Raw genomic sequence first — 18,336 nt, forward strand, 5'->3', positions numbered from 1 at the left:
CTTCACTATAGAGAGTGTGCGTGTGGGGGGATAAGCAGTAAAAACCTGCTGCATTAGGGAAGACTATATGGGGGTGAGCTGCCTGTCCCCCCATACCACCACCTTCCCACCCCAAATGGAGTACTCACATGAGGTTCAGGTTTAATTGCGCTCTGAATACCAGCAGAATGATGGCACTAGTTGTTTATTATAGTATGAACTATTTCAGTACAGCATAAATTTTCCATTTCAAAGGATCCTGAATGCCTGCAGGGAAGGGACCAGGTTTTGCGAGCAGAGGGTGGCCTCCGTAAAAGTTGGTGGGGGTTTCATCTTTAGGGATGGTTACAACTGCATTTTTTGAACCTGACTGGGGGGGCCCTGGGGAGCATGTTTAGGGTCCGTGTTTCCCCCTGTAGAGGCCCCCTGTAGTGTTGACTTGGACTGCCTGAGTCACCGTTTTATATCAACTGAACAAATCCTAGTGTAAAAATGCAGGGGCTAACCAAAGGCCATGGGTTCTTCTGTGGCGGTTGTTGTTTCTACATAGCTCCAGCCTGGCAGAAAAGGAAGAGGTATGCCAGCATCCCCAGCATCTGACTGTGCTGAAAGGTTTGATTAGTTGTGCAAATGCTTGCCTCGGTGTATTTCCAATAGCTAATTACTTGAACATAACAAAGTTATTAATTGGCAGAACAGCAGATAAACCATAATTCTTAGTTTACAATGAAATTACTTACAAATCAGAAAAGGGCTTTTCTGTTAACTAATAGTACATTTGCTGTGGGAAATGCCACCATGTATTTCCAATGTGCGCTTTTAATGGACAGGGCTTTTTTTTTCTCGTTTACGCTGTTAAAATCCTGTTGTCGCCCAGTTGCGGGTGATTTTATGCACAACTAAAACCTGCTCTACCTTCCAGCATTTTGCATGGACTTTGCCTGTGATAGGCATGTTAGTTTTTAAAGGTACTTGCAACTTTGAAGACTGCACGATGCTTTAAGGAAAAGCATAACTATAAGCAGATAAAGTGTTTGATCTTGAAGGTGCGTCTCTAAGCATATGCATAGGAATGGGCAGGATTCAAATATTAGCAGCAAAGAAAAAGCAGCTGACACAAGTCACGAACTAGATGCACATTCAAATTTCATGTAAGCTGCTATTTCGATCCTGTGGTTTGATCCATTCTGTCATTGGATTAGAGACCGCTAGCCATGAATGCGCTGAGGTATAATTCAGAAAACCCCAGCAGCTGTAAGGAGCTGACTAGATTCAGTGCTCAGCTTCCCTCACCAAAACGTTTTAGAGCAAGATAAAGTGAATTAAAGGTGGGTGCTGAGGAGAAAGTGAGACCATCCCAAACTTGATCCAAAAATGCAACCCTTGCCTCTTGCAGGGTTTCAAAAATGTGGTTAAATTACCATTTTTTCCTTTCCAGTTTGACATCTCCTTGAATATCTGGAACACAAGGCAAAAAATGACAGATTACATACTACAAAAAATCTGTACATACAAGACTGTCAGCATTATTTTGTAGGCATGCTTTAAGTTCTTTGGACAAAGATCAAAAAAGGTGGGTGAAGATTGGGGTACGTGGCTAAATCAAACTGAAATTCTCCCCCAGCTGTTAAGTATTGCTTTTCAAGGCTCCAGATGCCACTTATTTCAGGTATGGAGGAGATAGTGTTGTGGTAATACAAACAGGAAATAATTCTGATCTATGTAGCTCAGATCTGAAAACCAATTTGCCCAGAATCCAGCGCTGTTTCAGTTTAACCCTAAATGCCTGCATCCTCTGCAGCACAATGGCCAAAAGACATTCAAGAGCTCCACAGCGTTGTGTTATTCCCTTTCTGGGAATGTTTAACCAGGGCAAACTATATAGTGCAGCATTTCTGCACGATGCCATGGATTCTGTTTCTCTTTTCCTCGTGCTGTGTAACTAAGGGGCACTGTAAGGGGCGCATAACTTACAGACGAGAACGGCTTTCTCCTCCACGCTCTGACAGGAAATAAAAAGCTCCCAAAAAAATCGAGAGAAAAACAAACATTGTGAATGACAAAAAGAAGCACTGCCAAAACAAAAGAGTCTCCTGCACCTAATAAAAGGAAAAAGGCAGATTTTTGCTCATCCTTACCTTGTCGCTGCAAATGGCAAGAAAAAGAAAGACGTAAGGAGCGCCCTGTGTATCGTTAGGGCTCTGGAGTTTAGCACCCATTGCAGGATTAAGTCTTCTGAGGAGTGCAGGGCTTTGGTTACACTTTCCCTCTGCTTTTTATAGGTTCTTTGTCTTTTACATAGCGGACTCGGCTCATAGCAGAGCTTCTGTTTTGCGTTCAGTTTGGAAGACTTTAGATATCTAAAGAGACTTGTAAGAGACTATTTTAAATAAAAACTTAGATAAAACTGGGTGATGAAGTTCAGACCTGAGCCAAGGAGATTGCAGGCAAGCCATGTTCAGCTCCTGCCAATGCGCCTCAGTCCAGCCCTATATTACGCTTTCAGAAGTGTGCAGAAATGCTTGGTCAAACTAACCTGCGCAGGAGTTTCATGAAGCACAAAAATAGGTAATAGAATAAACCAAAGAATTAATGCTTTGTGAGCTGTCCTTCTTTGTGTCACAGTGAAAGAGCCACAGAAATCATTGATCAAGATCTGGCCTTTATTTCTTTGTTCTTTTATTTTAAATCATCAGATTCATCACAGTTGGGAAATGTGAGCTGTCAGCATGCCCAAGCTAGCTTCAGCACTGTCTGCTTGTTCTGACCATAGTGGAAATAGGAGACTTGGCCTCTGACCACTGATGGAAGCATTGAATCCCTAGTATTTTACTATCACTGATTGTATGGGTCTGGTTTCCTACCTTTTATGAATCTAAGAGCTTGAAAGAAGTTTTGAGACCAGTGCCTGTAGAGGACCCGTGTGTGAATTGGTCTCCCTCCTTGTTTTGCAGTTCAGATGACCCCCAGTTTGGACAACTGGAGAATGAAGACCCCAGGACATGCTGAAGAGTAAGCTTAATGTTTTATCTGGATGCAGAAAGCAAGCCTGTTGGTCTATGGTTTCATACTGAGGCAGGAACAAAAAAGGAAACTTCACAGTAGGATGTATACACAGGACTTTCATGGATAAAATGTGTGTAATCTGCCCCAGCACTAACAAGGTGGAGACCTTTATCTGTCTTAGGAGCCATAGCTCAAGATGTGGGTCCTGCTTAGGAGCCACAGAAGGCAACAAGAATCATCAGGTGTTTAGAAACCATGTCTTGGGAAAACATTGGGCTTTCAAGAGCTTGAAGGGCAGCTGTAAAGAAGGAGGTGATCTGTGTTTTCCATGTCCATTGGAACAAGAATTGGCTCAAATTATATTAAGACAGAATTATCTTGGACTAATGAAAAACCTTATGTTGAGTGATAAGAGGAGGTACAAGTACAAAACTGAAAGCATTCCCCTGAATGCAGATCCTCCCACATATCAGAGGAGATACATAAATCAAAGTGTGGGTCAGTTTATGCTTGGAAAAAGGTTTGACTCAGCTAGGGGTTGAGTGCTGCTCAGCTAGTTTTGACGCAACTGGGTGATGCCAGCCGCTCATGAAAAAGGCACGGTGGTAGAATAGGACCAACGTTTGAGAGTGCTGGCACAATGGAAGGCTTTGGGAGGGTTTGGACCTTGTTGTTCCCAGCTTCTTGAAGGATCTAAGTCACAGTTGACCCCTACAGATACATATAGATATGTATGTTTCTTACAGCAACTGATCTGGCAATGAGGAGCACTTGATTAGACTTTCTGCAGACTGATCTGTTTGCCGTGCAAGAGCCTAACCATTAAAATGGAAACAAGGCTAAAATTTATCTCCTCTGTTGAAACAGTCAGTTTCAATAGAACTTCCTCCAGTTCTACACCAGTGAAGCTAAGTTAAATCGCATGTGAGGCAAGACAATACAGATACTAAAGATCTGAGTCAAGGTCAATCACGATTTGTCTTACCTATGTCTTAAGGAGAGCTACTTGGAGATCATTAATTTCTATAATGTGTATTGCTAAAAGAAGTCCATGGGGTTCAGGGAGAAGCGATCAGGGAGGCTTTTAATATACTCCCTTTTCTGCTTTTGGTTGTGATTCACGTAAGTAATGAGTATGATGCTGAACTTACTCTATCCAGCATGGTGGGAATGTTACCTAGTGTCACTAACAAGTATTTAGTCTGATTCAGCCCCATAAGCCCCCCACCACATAGAAGCTAATTGCGAGGATTAGGGCACACCAAGACACTCAAGCTCCACTCCTGTGGGTTTGGGGAGAAACAACACATTTAAACATTCCAGCTACAGTTCCCTTGGCAACGTACATAACAACAACTCAGTAAAACTATGGGTTTCTGTTTTCTTAACTCTTCAGGACATTGACTGAATGAATACTTCCTTGAGGAAACAGTTCAGTCAACCAGATATACTCAAACACTCTTAAATCCAGCAGGCCTTTTCTCCTTACAAAAACAACAGCACTTGAATTCCATGTCAAACTGATCTCCTCCCCTAGCATTAAAGGGTTTAATTCAAACACACACATATACCATTAGCAAATCCTCCGTAGGAATCTGCATGAAAAAAGACAGTAAAAACCAATCCCAAAACATGAATGTTTCATATCATTATAAGGTTCCTGTAGATCAGAGGACACAGAGAAAAATACACAAGAAATTCTATAAAGTGCATAAGTACTCTTAAGAAACAAAACAATATTGGCATTTGTGTAGATTATAGAACACAATATTGTTCCTGTCAGTTATAGCAATAATAATTTCTATAGCAACTTTATAATGATTCCTCTGGGAATTTAAAATATTAACTAATACTATGAAATAATAAGATTTATACCATCTTTGTGAAATACACGAGATCTGCCCCCGAGGCTATTCCACTGCCCAATGAACTGGAATTTCTTGTGATGTTAAGCACATCTGCTTCTTAGCAGTGACAGTTCCTATCACACAAAAGTTTGGAAGAGGAACCTCCAGCTGAATGCACGTGCAGGGTGGTGGAAGTCACCAGACCTCACCTGCACCTCACAAAGAGCTGGTGTAGATTTTGGGCTGTCGTTAGTAGGCAGAATTAACGAACGTGCTCACAAGGCCTCAGTTAATAGCTGCAACACCAATGGCATTCTGCAGGTTTATTTAAGACAATGGTCTGTCCCCTATTGTCTTCCTCAGAAGTTGAGGTTTATGAAAGCAAAACATTTACCCTAGGGACCTTTACCCTAGGGTGGGGTCATCAAATGATGTGTAGCCATTTTCTGAAGAGAACTTGCCTTGCTTCCTCAACATACAAGAAGTGACCTGATCTAGCTTTTTAGGAGAGCAAGAGAAACCATCAGTACCTAGGATAAGCCTATAACTATTCCTTAACTACCAGTGCACTGATGCACACTTACTTACACAAAGGAAGAGGTTGAAGCTACAAAACTAAATCAGGGATCAAACAGATGTCGGTGCAGTCTAAAGCAATTACAGTTCATAACCCAGTTTTTTCCCCCTTTTTCTCTGTGAGCTTTAATTTTTGTTGTTTTCAAAAGGAGCCTGCATGACCCTCCCTTAGATGTTCCATCCCATGATGGGGAGGCACCTTGTCACATTTGTAGCTTCAAGCAGATACAAGAAAGAGTAAGTACACCTGCAAAATTGTTGAAGGCTCTTTAGCCTTAAACATCTAAGGCTCCATCGCTCCAGCATTGCTCTCCATCGATGGAGAGTGCTCACCTTCTCCTCTGCAGCAGCTTCTATGTAAATCTCTGGGAAGCAGACCCGCGCCCCACCTCCTCCCTCAGCCTTAGCTCACAACAGTTTGTTAAAGATTATGCAGCATCTTCGCTAACGCGTGGTTGCCAGGGCATCCTTGTTCCCTCGCCAACTACTATACTAAGGTTTTACTGGCAGCCATCCAGCTGTGCTTCATTTAGGAACCTCTGCAGCAGTAAAGGATGTGTTTTCCCAGTTTACTGGAGAAATACGTCAGTTTGTTGCTTGTCTCCTAAAGACCCTAAGCATTTGGGGAAGCAGTAACTTTTCACAGAGGACTGTAAGACAGGGAGCCTCTCTTCTCCCTGTTCTCTACAAACCAGAATTTAAATCTTACTGCAGAGAGCTTGGATTTTGCACTAACCCAGCTAGTGTGGATCCTAGACAACGTCAGTGTGGCACTGTACCCAGACCAGCACAGGCACAGAGCCACACATGGCAATACCTTCTACAAATGGGCTGGTAACCCTTAGGTTTTTTCTGTGCAATGTGGCGGTATTGTCTTGCTTGGGAGGAGAGAGGGTGTCTTAGCATGTGCTGCTGTTTCTATATATCCCATTTCGCTAAAGATTTTACAGCATCACAGCAACACAAATCTCAGCTAACATTGCTTTTAATGTCAAGTTTTCTTGGGGCAACTGTATTTAAGATGGAAGGAGTATGATGGCACTAGACAGCTATGAAAGGGCCTTGCTTTAGTGTTGGTGACACCCAAAGATGTAGCAATGCTATGGCCGATTCTGGGCTGGACTTCTGCCCAACGGCTTGAACGGGTTTTGGTTACAGAAGCTGATTGCAGGATACATGGTGCCAGCAGCAGGCACAGACTGTTGCCATTGCAGTAGTACGTGTCCAGAGAAAGCCCAAGGCCAGTACCGAGGCTGAATGAAAAGCCAGAGGGAGGGTCACAACAAGAGGACAGCTTGAGAGGTATTTATTGCTCATGCCATGATTCTTCTGTCTGTTAAAGCCTCCAGGGTGTCACTGCTCTTGAATTTCTAATTGCTGAAACAATTAATGAGGTGCATTTGTGCCCTTAGCGCCGTCTCGTGGTAACTTTATAGTAGCATTCATGCAGTAAGTGCCAGATAAAGAAAGGAGGGGGGCATCCAGATGGAGATAGGATTTACTGGGTTATATATTCCTGCTGTCCCCAAAGTAGAACAGGGTTCCACACACTAAGGAAAGTATAATTTAGACTGAAAAAGATCAATAAAAGGCAGATGCCGCCATCACTTCAGCTGTCACTCATACACCTAACAACTGCTGCCTCTATGTCAGTCCTTTATCCGAGAATTATTCCAACCTAAACTACACGTACCTTGGAATAGGCAAGTGGAACGGGCAGGGAAAGTTTCCTTTTTCAAGCTCTTTATTTTGAAAAGGCAAGAAATAGAGCCCTGTGTTTAAGACCAGGAGTGCTGCACAAATTCAAGTTTTGGAGGTCTCTTTACAGCCTTAGGCAATTTGTTATAATAGCGTCTATACAATTTTGCTAATTTGGGCAGCAGTTTACAGTCAAATCCTGGCACCCTTTTTATCCGTACTACTTATGTGTTGGCTTACACTCTGGCTTTAGCCTGGGAGAAGCCAACCAGGTTCTCTAGACAGGGGAAGTCAAGGCAAATTAAACACCAGATCGCATTTAAGGTTTCTCCCTGCAGGATGGGTAAGCCTCACTTAAATCACTATTCTGAGACTGGAAGCACAGCTATGGAGGACAGGCCAGATGCAAGCCAGGTCTAGTTCCCAAAGCATAGAGTGGATTAAAAGGTATGATTGTGGATCTAGTTAGGGAAACTTTAACATAGCTTGTAACGGATGAGCTAAGAATGATATGCATTACTAGCACAAAAGTAGAGATTTTTGCACTCTAAGGCTGTCTTAGCTATCACTTAAATGTGCTATGTCATAGAAGTGGCTGATCCCAAAGACATATGTCAGACTAGTTCACGGACTGAGGCGCATTGTCAGTGCACTACATTTTATATATATTTAAATATATATACACACACATAACAATGCATAAGAATTATATATATGTGTACTGCTTCTGATTGGTAGTACCTGAACTATTTATGCTCTAGTCTTGCTAGGGGAAAGGTCATTGTATTTGCAATTCATTAGATCTCCAAAGAAATAGTAAACACTGTATCTGTGCTATTAAGTAAATCTCTAAGAGGCCAGAAAAGCAATGTAATAGCAAAAGAAAAGATGGCAGATGAATTATAGAGCTACAATCAAGCCTTACCCTGATACCACCCAAGAAGGCCTGATCATCAGTATTCAGCCCTCAGTATCGCACCTATAGCTTTAGTGTTTCAGACCTAAAAAAAACCCAACCCAAAACAAACCCAAGAATTTGGCTTTTGTTCACTGTGTGAAAGGGGAGCGTGTAGCTCCTCACATAGTCCCACAGGACATGCAGAATTCAGTAACTCGCTCTATACAACCTTTCGCTGGAGGAATGTGCAGGCAGCAAAAGTATTTGTGATACTAATTAAAGATTAGAAAATCCTCATTTAGGAAAATGCCCCTTGGCAGGGTATTTCAAAATAAACTAAACATATTTCTGTCCAAAGTGACGGAAAGGGCTGTATTTTTCAACTTAGAGAAACGGGGATTAAAAATGCGCCCTGGTTGGGGTAAAATGGGTTATAAAAATGAGACATAAAGCCTTTTACTTCAGTGACAACAAGGGTCCAAACTAAAGAATGGTCCTTTGGTCTAAGGACTGAAAAATAACAGACATCTAGATAGTATAAAGTCTCATTTAATATTACAAGCTATTTGAAAAATTGGTAGCCCTCTTCCTGAAATAAAGCAATGAAAAAATGTCACTCTTTTTGTCACAATTAAAAAAAAAAAAAAGTGAAAATGTTATAACAAATATTATGGCTCAGTGGAACACAACCTATAGTTACAGCACCAAATTTTACCAAAAGAAAGACTTTTAAAACTGAGACAGTATTTTGAGACCATATGGTACCCGAATCTAAAACTTGGAACATTTTGACCAACTTCATTTTGTATGGACCTTGTCAGAGTAGCAAAAAAACATCAAAGGTAAATTAATAGGGTATCTGGAAAGACCTGCACAACGCACAGTTTTGCTGATGAAAGGTAATGCACACAGCATGAACCGATATTAATAAGTGTACAAAATAATGTGTTATCCCTCACAGTATATATAAATGTTGGCTATACTCATGGTTTTTTTGAAGTACTGTTGTCATGGCTACCATTCAGCTGTCTTTATGTTTTAATATGCCCTGTTTTGTAAGGTTGAGGTTCAATTCAAGTTCATATGAAGCAAATCAACTGAAGTTTTCAGATGTGGTCTCTTATTTAATGTGCATCATTTTCTGAGAGGCCAACTTGAAATACATTTGGCATGATTTTAAGAGATGTCAAGCACCTTCAGATGCAGCAGAAGTCAATGCCCTGTATGCAGTGACTGAGTCATGAATAATCTGCCAAACAGCACAATCCATAATGGTCTTATTTTAAAAAGCTATAAACCTGTTTCAGTTGGTGTAGGGACTGTTTCTGTACTCCTACAGGCTGAACCTACCACCATTAGACACTGAACGGACAACGTGTCGTTCTCTCAGCAGCATTTATTTATTTGTCTGCAGCTATAGGAATGCTGACTGTAATGTTGTAAAACATCAATTCCTATGTGTAACATCAATATCCAATACTTTTGGTCCATTGAAATGGAAAACTCCATTTCCCCTTTCCTTTTGCAAATGTCCTCATGTTCAAATGTTGGGGGGTGGGGGGGGATGAAAGGCATTTTGCCTTTTGTGGTTCCTTAAAAAGCTTGAGGTTCAAACCAAAATACCGAGACTCGGCAATAAACTCAAAAACTCCTAGCCAGGGTAATTGAGAATTAGCTCAGGTAACTCTGTGTGGGGTTTGCATTGTCCTCTGCAGGTATACCCAAAGAGTCAAACTGACGTGTAACGTCCTTGTTGCTTTTCTATGGAAACAGATGGACCTGCTCTTCAAAGTAGCCTCTTTACCTTATTAGCCTTAAGAAAATCCTTTACACCGCCTCCAACAAGCCACCTGGAACTGCAGAAGACTCCAGGAATGGCTCTTTCCTTGCCTTCCCTTTTCTCAATTTAGCTTTAGCTGAGCAATGTGGCAAGGAGGTGTTGATCTTTTTTGTAGTGCGGTGCATAGAAGTGGAGCCTGCTCATAGGGAAGGGACCCTTTTTGGCAAAGTTTCAGTATAGCTGACTTCCCTATGAGCATATTACATCCTATTTAGAATTAATTTTAATATCTCCTGCTTTTCTCTTTGGTATAAAAATGGGAAAGGGTGGGGGAGAAGTTCTAGATCAGTGTCTCTTTGTATTCTAGGTTGATCTCTTGCACAGTCTTTCAGCTTTTAGTGTTTCTAGTTCTTGACTCCTGTTCTCTCAAGGGTGGACACAGGCGAGCTAGCTGCACCCACTGTGTTCCCCATGGCAGGTCTTCCTCTGGCTTCAGCACTCATATTCTCCTAGAAATATTCAAAGACTTTGGTTTCTTTTCCTCTTGATTGCTGGGCTGTTAGTTTCTTTGGTTTGCTTTGTTTCCTTAATGAAATGGTCCTTGGGGACATCCCTCTGCAGTGGGGTGACCCGGAAGCCTCTCTTTCCAGATTGTCGCTACTCATTCATACATCTCACAAGTGCGTAGGATGCGATTGTTAAAAAAATTCTTGCCCTTTCCAACAGCTCCAGAAGATTTCTGAGGCACTAACTTAGTCAAAAAGGAAAATTTGAAGTGTAGGACACAAAATGCAGCATAAACCACAAAGAGAACCAGGTCAGCATTTGTGTTGTATGAATACACGCGTGATCGCCCGTGTGCCTATGTGCACATATACAGTTGTGTGTATGTATGTGTCACATGTGTTGGTAATGTCACAGCGACATGTAAGCAATGTTATCATGGGCTTTAGAAAACACACTCCCACCCCCCACCTGCACATTATTTATTCAGTTTATTCATTTATTCATTCATCTATCTTTTGGGGTCCCATTCAGACATATAAGTAGGGTTGATACGTCTCTGTGTGGGTGTGTGTATTTGTCATCAGAGATACTCAATCATACTATTTTTTTATCAGACATCTCAACATTATTTCATGATTTGATTTCACAGTGTGCATTCTTTATGGCTCTTCACCTATTTTGATACTAAATGGGCCAGTAAATTATAAGCTTTATTGCCTAAACCCTAGAGTTAAGCATCATCAGAGAGCTGAAGATGAGTTGTAAGCAAATTGGCTTGAAGGAGGCCTCTTTGGCCCCTGTTTCCAATTCCAGTGTATGTTCAGATGAGTGGAAAATGTTTGCTGCTAACCTCAATGCAGAGCTTCCAGTTCATTGCACAAGTGATACACTTCCATACACTTGATGATGCGGTCTGTGATCTATGGAAAGAGGAAAAGAGCTCCGAGATGAACTTCAGATGCACCTGTTTGTTACGCTGTGGGCTCTGGAGGCCTGGAACCATGCAAAATAGCATTTCAAAAGTCACTTTCTAGGTCATAGCATGAGATGGTAGCGATAACATCTCTGAGCAGGCTGCCTTTGCAGAGAAAGGGTCACCTGCTTTTGCACCGTGTTAAACACTGAACTGATCAAGCAACTGTCTGGCATTGCAGGGTAAGCCTTCTCCTCTAGTGAGTAAGTTTACAGTATGGATGTGTGAGAATATTTTTATCACGAGCCCGTGCTTTTAAACAGGTTATTAGCAAAGCACCAGCAGGGGGCCAGAAACACGAAGACTACGTTTTGATTTGGTCATTAAAATCAAATAATTATTTAGAGCCTAACTGATCAAACTCTGTACTTTTAAAAAAAAATTAGTCCTCATTCTGCCTGCTTGATGTTAAATGGTAAAACAGCGCAGGAGTGAAAATATCCTGGAGCCCTGTATCATCTTCATTATCTTCACTGGTGAAGTGAGTGAGTGAGTGGAGAGGTGTGAAATTCCAGCAGAGAGGAACATGCTGTTTTAAGAGGAAGTGCTGACATGCAAGCTACAATTAGACAAAAAATGACTGCTGACATTTAAAAATCATTACAGAGAGGAAATTGTGAGTGTAATTATGTCATCATTGACACTGTTCAAGTGTGCTGATGCATTTTTGCTGATCAAAATCAAGTGTTTATATTTGTAAATAGAATGCACTTAGCAACTCTATCAATGGAAATGTTCTAGCCAAGAACTAAGGAAAATGGAGCCAAGTCACTTTGACAAAAACTTCTTTTTTCCTTTTTGTTGATTTTTCAGTATTTTGATTTCAGGATCATTTCTTGCTAACAAAATTGTTTCTTGTTATTTAGTATTTTGGATGACTGATTGGGTTTTGTTTGTAGGGTTGGGGTTTTTTTTTTTCATAGAATAGGAATGGTCATTCTGGAGCAAGCCAAAGGTCCATTTTGCCAATATGTATCCTATGTCCGACAGTGGCCAACAGTAGATGCCTGCAGAAGGATGTAAGAGAACAGTAAGTATATAACGATATTAACTACACCAGGCTCCCGGCTTCCAAAGTCTGCTGCTCAGGGACTTCACAGACTGGTCAAAACCATCAGAATAATGAAGTCTTTCTGACTGGCTTTAGAAATAGTCTGATACCGGAGTCAGTGCAAAGGGAGACATGATGTCAGCAGGTGGCAAAATATGTAAATGTTATCATTTACTTGGAGAAGAGGAGTTTGTTGACTGTGCTAATACTGAATTCTTGGCACTGCATTATTTAACACAGTTCTGCCTTAAGCCCTAAGTCCTTTACTTATGACATATTATCATTCAATGACAAGGAAAAGTGACCAATCTATGATACATACAAATGGTCAGTTGGGAATAGACAAAATATGTGAAAGGGGATGTTTCTGGCTGGTTCCAAAACCAGATTTTTTTTATCTTGGCGATTTGGAAGATTAGATATAAATACACTTTATAAATGTGAAAGCAGAAGTGTTTACAAAGGCTCTTGAGGGAAGCAAGAAAAGGTTTTGGCTTCTGCAATGAAATGTCCGCAACAGAAAATGTTTACAAATGCTAGTCCTCTTGAGGATGGCATTTTGTTCACAGTATTCTGGAACATGTTTATGGTGGAAATTAAGAAAAAGACTAAAAGCATGAACAAGATAAAGGATGCTTAATAATGAGGTACTCCACATTATCAACTCAGTTATTCTTGACGGCTGTGGCAGGGAAAGAAGAATGAAAGCAGAAGTGTTTACAAAGGCTCTTGAGGGAAGCAAGAAAAGGTTTTGGCTTCTGCAATGAAATGTCCGCAACAGAAAATGTTTACAAATGCTAGTCCTCTTGAGGATGGCATTTTGTTCACAGTATTCTGGAACATGTTTATGGTGGAAATTAAGAAAAAGACTAAAAGCATGAACAAGATAAAGGATGCTTAATAATGAGGTACTCCACATTATCAACTCAGTTATTCTTGACGGCTGTGGCAGGAACAGAAGTATGAATATTGAATGTCAGCTATTCAGGTTAAAACTAACTACTCCTCAGTCTGCATCTACTGAGCTCTGAAATTCCCCTCAGTATCTCTTTCTATTTTTATAAGAAAGAAATGTAAAAATTGGTTTGTCTTTGCCTTTTCTTTCCATTTTTTCAGTCCTCTGTTGGTTGACTTTGCCCTTTGGGAAAGGAGTTTTTACAATCCACCTATTAATTTTCTGGGTGTCCTCCTGCAGCCAGTTTTTCTTCTTTTGGCATTGGGTCCATCAGTTTCCATCAGTGTCCCTGTTTCCTGGATGTCAAAACGTATATCCAGTCAAATTGTGTTACCGGAATAATGTCAAGCAACTCTGTAGTCACCACATCAGCAAAAGAGCTGCTTTCATAATGTCATTTTAGGATTGGATGAATACTGTAATTCATTTTTAGAGTGATAAGGATTTCCGTGTCAAAACACAGAGTTCTTTGTGCCATTACAATAGTAGATAATCAGTAGTTAGGAGTGGGCGTCTTGGGAGAGGCCAGTCCCACAGATATTTTGGATGACTGCTTATTGCAGCAGGGAACACTGAAGAACCCGTGAAAGAGTGGGCCGCAGAAATAGGTAATAAGGCTTTACTGGTGTGTAAAAATATGACAAAGAATAGTAGTTTACTGTGTTTTATATTACAACATTTACTTTCAGGCTGCTTTCATCTTTATCTCCCTTTTCACTAGTTCATGCCTTTCTAGATCAATTTTCTCTTTGGAATCAGAGTTTTCCATATGTTATCTTAGTGGAAAGCTTATTTAATTACTTGTAACAAGCTAAAGAAAAACCGTTTTTCCTGTTCTCTGGTTGTTTTTGAAAGACAGAAGTTGAAAACAATTCATCTTTCTCTGCACAGTAAACAGGTGCCACACACTCTTTTTATACACATCATTCCAGAACAGCTGAACTTTGAAACTTGGCAACATCTAATAATTTTTTTTAGTAATCTATCTCTAAGTGTGTTTGAAAAACACTACTTTGCCTGAAATTTTAATCAACACAAGATTGGCAGGGTATTGCTGAGTATCAGGACTGTCAAGTAGTTAAAGCCCCATTCCTACCAGAGGGAGGTAAACACAAATCAGTACCAATGGACAGCCCTGTATTGTCCACCCAAATGCGAGGAATTCGGCACCAGTTCAAGATCTGACCCCGAAAGCAGAATTGGAAGGGGCTGTGAGAGGTCCTCTGGTGCATCCTCAGTGAAGAGTCAAATCTACATGTTGGCTTTGCTTTTAGCTTAGTGATGATTGTGTTTTGTGGGAGATTTTATTTTATTTATTATTTTTTCTTTTATTTTTTTGTTAAGACCATGGTGGGCATTCCACAACTTCCCTGATAAAATGTATCCGGCTTCACTTCTGGAGACCTTTACCTAAAGTCTAACCTGAACCTTCCTTGACATTACCTCTTTGAATACCTACCATGCAGTTCCTTTTTCAGGATGAATCTTTCAGTCTTTGAGGTTAGCCCTTAAGAAAGCTTCTAGCCTCTGTAACACAGCAGTCTGCATTTTCTTTACTTCACGTGACAAGCACAAGTGGTGTCGGTCTCGGAGTATTGCTGGGTGCTTTGTATGAGGCAGAAGGAAGAAAAACCACTTCCCCAAATGAAACACTGCATCAGCACTGAAATTAGAAAAAAATATTTTAAGCAATAAAAAAATGCAAGTCCTTGGAGACTGGAGGGTGTCTCTTTATATTGTCTGCATTCCACAACATTCTGTATAGTTTATGCTTTCACTGCAAAACAATTTGTCAGTCTCTCGTTTGCCAAGACATTGTCAATGTAACGCCAGTCATGAGCTGCTGCTCTGATAGCCCAATCCCATAAGCTGTCTCCATTTAAGTATAAAGGCCCCTTTCAAGAACAAAAATTTTTAAAAAAATCTATTTTGCCAGTCTTTCCTCAGACCACTCACCACAGTGAGGTGTGAGCTTCAGAAGTTACGCAAAGATGAGTGAATGCTAACATTGAAAGACACCTGTAGTATTGTTTTCTTGCATTGTGTATTATTATTAACAAAGCCAGTACAAACAGCAAGTGTGGTAACAGTGTTCAGACAAGTGGTTCTACTGAAGGACTTTGGGTATAGCAATAGGAGAGACTACATGGTAGTTATAGTAATCAATGCAATTTCATATCCGTTTGTTTTGATGACATGGAATGATCTACCCTGTCAGCTTTCAGACAGGGATCAGATTTTAAGCCCTTTAATCTCCATTGTGAATAATTCCCTATCCAGGTTGTCTGTTCTCATCACCATACCAAGGTAGGGGATTTACCAATACACCTAAACAAGACAGTGTAATCATTAAAACAACGGAGCTCTACTCCTTGATGCTACTGCTATATAAATGTTAAATAATAGTAACAGAAAAGGGTGTTGCCTGATTTCAGTAAAACATACTGTAATAAGAATAATTATTCCTTGTTCTATTCCAGTTTGAAAGGCTGCAGCTGAGCCTGCAACTAAGTTGCACTGTCATAAATGAGACTATAGCAGTCAGTCTCAAAAACTGTTAAATCTTTCAATTCCATGAATATAATACGCTATTTCTGCTGTACAGTGAATTAAATGAATATATGACCAAGGTGTAGATAAAAACATGCAGCAGCAAGTCTGAGGGCCACGCTGGATAAAATAAGAACAGTTTAAAATGGAATAATATGATTTATCAACTAAAGATTTTCAACTATAAAATACCTCATTCTCTTCCCCCACAGTCAAGTACAACCAAAAGAAGATCAGGAAATCTGAAAATGTGGGAGCAGAATAACAATCCAGCAAAGACTGGTAAGAAAGGAAAAAGATAAGATACTATCCAAATTTGATTGTTGAAACATTTTTGCTTCTGAAAATGCTTCTAATTAGCACTATTTACTGAGGTTTCATTAGTTAAATTTCAGTAGTTCTACGTGTGAACTAAATTATGCAACCTGTAAATCTTAATTACATTGTTAATTGGGATAACTTTATGATCATTTTACGATGCCTCAGATCAGTGAAACGTTTTTCTATTTTAGAGTTGATCAGAGCTGGTGACACTTTGAATATAACGCACTGCTGGTACATGTTGATAGAATTGAAATCATTAATTATAATCTTTTGATTACTGAGTTTTAAACACTAGTATCCATAAACCAAAAAATACAGCAGTATTTGGATGTAATACCATTTCAATACTTCATGCAGCAGTGGCTTCTGGTTAAACAATTGGTATTAATTATGCAAGCATGAACCGTTCATACACCAGGGTTTTAAGTCCATCACAACAGTGAAGCAGGTTTAGATTTAGGCACAGATGCAGTTGGCAGAAGCGGCACTTGTAATGAAACAGATCAGGAGGCTTGGATGTTTTAATGCCAGGGCATTTGTAAACCTGGTCGGTTCACCGTGCTCAGATAATGTAAGTCGGTATTGTTTATAGACATTAAGACGCTGCATCAATTTATGCCAGCTGAATGTCTGGCTTCTCTTAGCATCAGTTCATCCTCTTTGCTTTTAATTAAACATTGAAAGCAGACATTGGCATCCCTGGTGAAAGCAGTCCTACCAGAGGGACTCAAAGAACCGTAAATCAGCCATATGACAAGGTACTGGGCACTGGTCAGGCTTCAGCTTAAGTATCGGGTCCAGTGCTGAGCACACGACTTCCAGAAAGATGCTAAGTGACAGGAGGGAGTGCTATTAGATAAGAGCTCTGAGAAAAAACAAAAATCTAGAAAATAATACAACTTAAAAGGTAAGAAAGATTGAATAATTGGAGGTAATTAGTGTGCAGAAGAGATGACTGGGATAACAGTCTGCACACACAGAAAAGGCTGGTATAAAAATGACATGTGCTTAGCAGATAAGAAGAAAAGTGAGAACAACATGTTTGGCAGCAAGAAAGACTTGTACTAGACATTAGGAGAAGCTTTCTAATCCCAAGAACCCACTCAGACACAGCTTGCTTTTTGGGAAGCTGTGGAGGTGCTCCGTCACAGAGGTTTTAAGAACAGGCTGGACCAACGTCAATCAGAAACGAAGGAGGTGTGGCTGGACCTATGCTGGGGCAGTGCGTAAATGACCTCTTATGTCCTCAGCATCTTAGGCTTTCTAGGATGCAGAAAGTGCTCCAAACTCCTGCTAATCTAGAAGTTCTTGCAAGAACTGGCATTCAGTAATTCCCTGCTGCTCTGCGCCCTAGGAAGAGGTGGTATTTCTGTTGGGACAATACACAGCTCCCTAATGAGTATGCTGAATTGAGGCACATCCCTGGTCAGTGTGCGGCTGCCATTGACCTGATACCTATGCCCAGCGTACAGCCCTGGATTATATTATTAAGCAAGGCTGTAGTACTGACCTTTTAAACACCTAAATCCTAATTATACTTGGACCTTACCCATGCTGTGTGAGCCAGAACTTAGAAATACCAAAAGTTATTTTTCTTTTGGCTTCAGTGATATCTTCAACAAAAATTGAAATACTTCCCAACTGACTGAGGCGTGAGAAAGCTGGATTGCCCTCTTCTCACAGAAAGATAACTCACAAGTGATTCCACACAAAGGTGCGCTGTCTTAGACCGAGGCAAAGCTGGTGTAGGTGCATGAGCTTCACTAGAACCTATTTGCCGCTGTAGAAGGGTGGGACGCTGCAGATCTTTTGCAGCCCTGGTTCTGGTTGTCTTGAAAGTTTTCATTGTGCTCTTCAAGTATGCCACTCCACAAAGCAAAGTTCACATTGTGCTTCACTGTGATCCTGGAAGCTGATTCATGTACTGTGCCTTGTGTCTATTTTAAGACCAGGCTCTTCCCTAGCCTGCCTTACAACACCGAGCCAAATTCCCTTCAGAGCTACATTAAAATGGTGCTACCTCTTGGGCTACTGGGTCTTGTAAGTAAGTGAAATTAAAAATTACCAGAAAAAAAAGCAAAGACAAATGAATAAGAAAGCCTCAAAATCAAAAATGTCTTTGTTTTTTCCATCTGCATTTAATTCAGTATTTCAAGAGACAAAATAAAGATTTGGGCAACAAAGTTCATAGG

This window comes from Aptenodytes forsteri, unplaced genomic scaffold (genome assembly GCF_000699145.1).
Source record: "Aptenodytes forsteri isolate BGI_AS27 unplaced genomic scaffold, ASM69914v1 Scaffold184, whole genome shotgun sequence".
In the NCBI taxonomy this organism is placed as follows: Eukaryota; Metazoa; Chordata; class Aves; order Sphenisciformes; family Spheniscidae; genus Aptenodytes; species Aptenodytes forsteri.